Raw genomic sequence first — 6,000 nt, forward strand, 5'->3', positions numbered from 1 at the left:
GGCACCGACATTTTTCTGACAAAAGGTTAATTGGCTTCAAAATAAATGTATTGCCTAATGACTCCATTGTAATGTGGCTGTGTTTCTTTCTAAAAGGCTCACTGATGTTATTTGTAAAAACTTGCCAATCTCTTAACTGGAGAAGGCTTTTACATTTAATTTGAAAAACGAAATGCTGATCTCTAAACAGCTTCTGCTACTTAATTATTTTGTGTTATCAAGGACTTTGCTTTGGGTGATATTTATCAGCTAAAAGGGTTTCTCGGGCTAAAGACAGAGTTGTGCATGCGTATCACATCAGACTGAGGAACATAAAAGGTTTTTGCCAAATATCATCCAAGTGAAGCAATTGACCCATTTAACTAAAAAGTCCCACAATAGTGTCTGAAGGTGAAGGTAGGAATTGTGTGTGATTGGTACCAATAAATTCACATTAAAAAAATTAAATGACCAAAATAAAGAATTCATCAAAGCAAATACTTAGATTCATCAAAATTAATCTTTTCCTTCCTTTATGGAAAAACTGAGAGAATTGTTTGTGCTGTTTCCTGTATGTCTTTAAATGTTTTCATATAATTATCAAGCATTTCTAAATCTCGAGCAGTCTTTTGGTATTCAAGTACTGAACTTACAATTACTGTAAGTTGTTTGGTGATAGAAATCCTGAAGGTGTCCCTGTTATTAAATTTTGTCATAAGTTTTTTAGGAGGATGAAGAACATGACTATCTCTATCTCGGTTTCAGTCATTTCTATTAAAATGTGAATTTGTTATATGACAGTGTGCATATAATGAGAAAGAATTTATAGCAAATATAAGTAATTTAGATATTTTAGTCTTAATCTAAGTATATATTCCCAAAACTTTACTGTAACTTTTGGGTTTGTTTATATTTGATTAATTACATGGATTTTGTGTTTGTCTATATACTGGTTCCACAAGGTAACACAGTGGACTTTCTGAAAAACCTCATTCCTGTGGAGTAAAACAATATGCTATAATTCCTTATAAAAAGTGAGTGGATTTTAGTGTTTTAAGCAATTACAGCACATAAAAATTATGTCAATAACAAAATTTATAGGTTTATTTTTACCTGTTCAAATAACTTTATGAGTAACTTTTGGAAGTGTCAAGAGACTAGGAAAGAAAATCATCTTGAAAATAATGAAAATGTAGGATGAATCATTTTGCTTTATCTTTGATAATACAATAGCCAGAAGGGATATAAACTACTTTTGGTTTTTATAGCTATGTTAATTCTTTTAAGTAATTTCTGATGAGACTACTGATTCAGCAAGCCAAAAAGTCAGAATAAAAAAGAAGCAATTTATTTGCTGCCATTGGTAGAACAATAGCATACATTTAAGGAAACGTCTTATCCTATAACCTGTAGGCTTCTGTCTTTTTAAAGTCTCGCCAACCACATTTCAATTACACTACTCTAATATTGAAAGTAAAATGTGAGAATTATTAAGCATAGGCTTGTGGACAATCTCCCAATATAATCATAATTATTCCTTTGGTGCATGTGCTGTGAGGACAGTCTGGTACTTGAGCGGGGGAGGGCTCCTTTAGGATGCCATACCTCAGGAGGGGCCTTGAACGTTGAAGGAAGCAGGGCTACCCTCCCACACCCCACAGAATAAAAACAAAGACAAAAACAAAACACAACCCAGGACCCTGCACTGCACTTCCTTCCTGTGTGCCGACAGGGCCCAGGAGCCCAGGTCTTCATATCACTCATCTTCCCCTTAAAGACTTCTGAATAGCTCTGTTTCTCAGGAAAATAGTGGTCCCCTCTCCGTACTCTTGTGACACCACTGGGACTCCAAGGGTTTGTGAGTGCCTGAAATGGTGTGCATGATTAAGTTGGAAGAAGTCGTAAATCTTTTATCAGAATTTCAAGAGGTATTGACTCGGAAATACTTACGAGCTACTGTCCTGAAGCGTGATGGAGGCTGTCCCAGCATCTGAGACTCAGCTCGTCTGGGAAGTCACTGATGGTTCCTGCCCATGACCCCAAGTTCCCTACTTGTTCCCCATCATCACTATACTAGAAATCATCCTATATTCTTGAAATAGAGTTACTGTCTGGTAACTACGTATAAATGACCTAATAAAGTCAGAAACTGGAAGTAACAGTTAGACGTAGGTAAATGTCGTTTGCACATTTAGATTTTTCAACCCATATCTTCAACTGCCACCCTAGTATAGTGCACATGAAAGTGGCTATTTGTTCCAAATGCCAAAACAACAAGGCAGACCAAATGCCGAATCTGTGCAGTCTAGTCTTTATGGTATCGCTGAAAATCACAGCACGGTCTAATACAACTTTCTGCAATGGTGGAAATGTTCTACATCTGCACTGTCTAATAATTACAACTAGCCATATGTGGCCATTAAGCACTTGAAATGTCCCTAGTGAGAGTGAGGAGCTAAATTTTTAATTTTAATTAATTTTAATTTAAATAGCCACATGGTTACCATATTAGACAGTGCTGTTCTACATTAAGACAGTGGCAGTCAGAATAAATGCCTGAACCTGCTGGCCAGATAGATGACTATATGTGTCTGCAAATTACTGTTAAAATGAAAAAGAAGGACCGATCCAGGCATTTTTGCCATGGCTGTGTACACTTATCGTATATTCCTTGGTAAACGTGAAAAAAGTTTTACAAAATTTTGGGAGTGAAATTTTTCCATATACTTATCAATGGCAAGTGAATTATCTAGGAAAAATGAGTAGCTCTGATCTGTAATATGAAATCTATCAGACAAGATCTGGCATACTTTTTATTTTTAAATATGTGTTTTCTGAATATAGCTAAAGAACTGTTAATTGTTAATGGCTAAAGACATTAAAAAACACATTAATGACTTAAACAAAAATTTTTAAGTCTGTCTTTTTTTCTATCTTCTCCTTGACTCTACCAACATTCAGGGGACATGACTTTATTCTATGGCTGCTACCTCCAATATCCAGAGTACAGGCAACAGGAGGGAGAAGCAGCTCAACAGTTTGGATAAGTTACAGAGCAGACAGATACTCAGCATGAACAACAGACGTTCTAAAATTGCGTTTGAGTTTCCAAGTCTTAAATTTCCATCTGGGAGTAGGAAAGTTTTCTGTTACCTGTCTTCTCACTTCTGCCTCCCCACCAGGGTCCATCCCGGCTCCCACCCCCAACCCAGTAAGTTTCAGACACCCTTCAGGTCTCCTCTGGAGCTGTCCTGCCTTCTCCGCCTCCTCCCTGCTCCTTTCCGCCCCCACCTCCTGTCCTCTCCTCCCTGCCCCTCCCTGCTCCTCCTCCTTCCTTCTTCCTTCTTTTCCTCCTCCTCTTCTACTTCTTACTCTTCCTCCCTTGCCCTTTCTACTCCCTCCTTCCTTTCCTTTTTTGTTTGTTTGTTTGTTTGTTACTCCCTGGAATGCACAGTTTCCCCTCTAGTTCTTACAAGGTCACTTTGGGGAAGGAACAGGAGCCCTTCCTAGTTCTCTCTTTTCAACAGGAATCTGAAGTCATCAGGAGTAGTCACTGGAATGAATGTGAAATAATAATCGCTATTTACACACTTAATAAGGAGCAGAAATATAAATCCTAGGCAACCCATGAAATTCACTGTCTTATAAATTCTGATAACGAGCCATTGTTTTAAAATGGCATGATAATACAGGTTATTATTTATTTATTTATTTATTTATATTTACTTTTTGTGTTTTTATTTTTGAGAGAGAGACTGTGAGCAGAGGAGGGAGAGAGAGAGGGAGACACAGAATCTGAAGCATGCTTCAGGTTCTGAGGTGTTGAAATCAGATGCTTAACTGACAGCCACCCAGATGCCTTGAAACACAGGTTTTTGTTTTTTGTTTTTTTTTTTTTAATTTTTTTTTAACGTTTATTTATTTTTGAGACAGAGAGAGACAGAGCATGAACGGGGGAGGGTCACAGAGAGAGGGAGACACAGAATCTGAAACAGGCTCCAGGCTCTGAGCTGTCAGCACAGAGCCCGACGCGGGGCTCAAACCCACCGACCGCGAAATCGTGACCTGAGCCGAAGTCGGACGCTTAACCGACCAAGCCACCCAGGTGCCCCAAACACAGGTTATTTTAAAATAGCCACTTTGATATAGATCTTGGCAGAAGGAGTTGAATAAAAATGTCAGAATCACACTGGAGTTTTTTTTTTTTTAATTAACGATATGGTATTATAAACCATTTAGTTTGGAGAGCTACAACTACGCTAAGGTGTCTCTTAAGTTCCTTCACTTTATGGGCATTTTGATATAGTAGATATTGATAGAAATCACCTCTCTATCCATGGTACCATGCTTTTGGACAAAATGTGACATACACTAAGAGTTTTGCTTTCACTAAATTTCTAATGAACATGCACAAAGGTGTCCCAGTTATTAGGTAGGTTTGAGTAAGAAATAGATACCCTATAAATGTCCAGCCAAATCAGGATATAATACAAACCCTATTACAAAGGCAGCTCAGATAGTCTTATATCCAGATTGTCTTATAAAGGGAAAATCTCAAAGTGGGCTTTGTCAGCAACTTACAGTCTCTCATCTGGCAAGGTTGTCGCAGGCTTTGTTCAAAGTGGCATCGCTGTGGGGGGCATTTCTGCATTCTTGTTTTCTCATCCCTTATTGAATATGTAAATGGTGTTAGTAACCTGTTATACTGAAATAAAATTCACAAGGCCACAACTGGTACGCATAGGTGGGTGTGCGTGAGAATGGACTTTAGGTAGTCTCACCTCTCTGCCAAGAACCTGATCTTCCGTACTGGCCTTTTGGAGATGTCCACAATGTCATCACAAAAGCATACTTCCCCTGAGGTGAATGTATTCACCATACAGTTACTTGATGATTAAAACTTGGATCACACAACTTGGTTTTTCTATTAAAAAGTGACTTCATAAATTAACATTAATCAGGTAACTAAGAACCTTTTCTAATTCTTAAACTGATGTGTTATATAAATGTATTGATATGTTTATATAAAGAACTACAAAATACAGAGAGTTAGCATATATTAAGAAAAATGAAAGAAAATGAAAACCAGATAGGGACCTACAATGGAGCCAATATCAAGGTCAAATAAAATGGCGTATTCTGAAATCTAAAGAAGGGATCTTTGTATTTCTGGTTTCTTCACTCATTTATCCCAGTGCCTAGAGCAGTACTTGGCATACAGTAGGTGCCCAGTGATCCGTGTTGAGTGAATGGAAAGCGTACTAGAACAGATTGACTATCCTCAAGTTTTACTTCTCTAGACACTGTTTCATGACGTGTTTTGCATCTTTATCAGTGACCAGGTGCTAGATGATTGGGATGGCGTCTTTTTAACTATGGGAGCTCTAAGAAGTCTTGTTTCACGGGGTGCCTGGGTGGCTCAGTCGATTGAGCGTCTGACTCTTGGTTTCGGCTCAGGTCATGATCTCATTGTTCGTGAGTGTCTGTGCTGACAACATGGTGTCCTTGGCTCTGTGCTTACAACGTGGAGCCTGCTTGGGATTCTCTCTCTCCCTCTCTCTGTGCCCCTCCCCCACTCACTTGCTCACTCTCTCTCAAAAATGAATAAACATTAAAAAAATTGTTTCATAATTATTAAAATAAGTATATTTTGAGATGTTCATGTAATAGTTTGGGGGATAAATATTGATTAGAAACTCCAGTAAGTTTGAATGCACAGTCCAGAATTCTATGCAATGGTTTTGGTGGATTGGACTTTCATTATGAAAATGCTCCTTTGATTATATGTAAACTGATTTTTTAAATTTCTTAAATTTCAAAATGGCAAGTTCATTTATCTAAATGAGTAAATATGTATGTCCAGTTTGAACATCCAAGTAAAGAAAATGATGTGCATAGATTAATTGGGTGCTTAAATTTATTTTTAAAATTGGCTGGACCACACCCACAATTCTGGGATGACTCATGAGTCACTAAACTCATGCATGAGTCTTCAGAATTTCTTCTCAGTTTGTTCTTTTT

At 37.8% G+C, this 6,000-nt stretch overlaps 1 protein-coding gene across 2 annotated transcripts in view; it reads left to right on the forward strand.

The window, feature by feature from the left end:
* Positions 1–6,000, forward strand: part of PACRG (parkin coregulated) — a 510,987-nt gene that overhangs the window by 72,543 nt on the left and 432,444 nt on the right. The gene's annotated exons all lie outside the window — the stretch shown is intronic.

The sequence above is a fragment of the Panthera uncia genome, assembly GCF_023721935.1.
Source record: "Panthera uncia isolate 11264 chromosome B2 unlocalized genomic scaffold, Puncia_PCG_1.0 HiC_scaffold_24, whole genome shotgun sequence".
Taxonomy (NCBI): domain Eukaryota; kingdom Metazoa; phylum Chordata; class Mammalia; order Carnivora; family Felidae; genus Panthera; species Panthera uncia.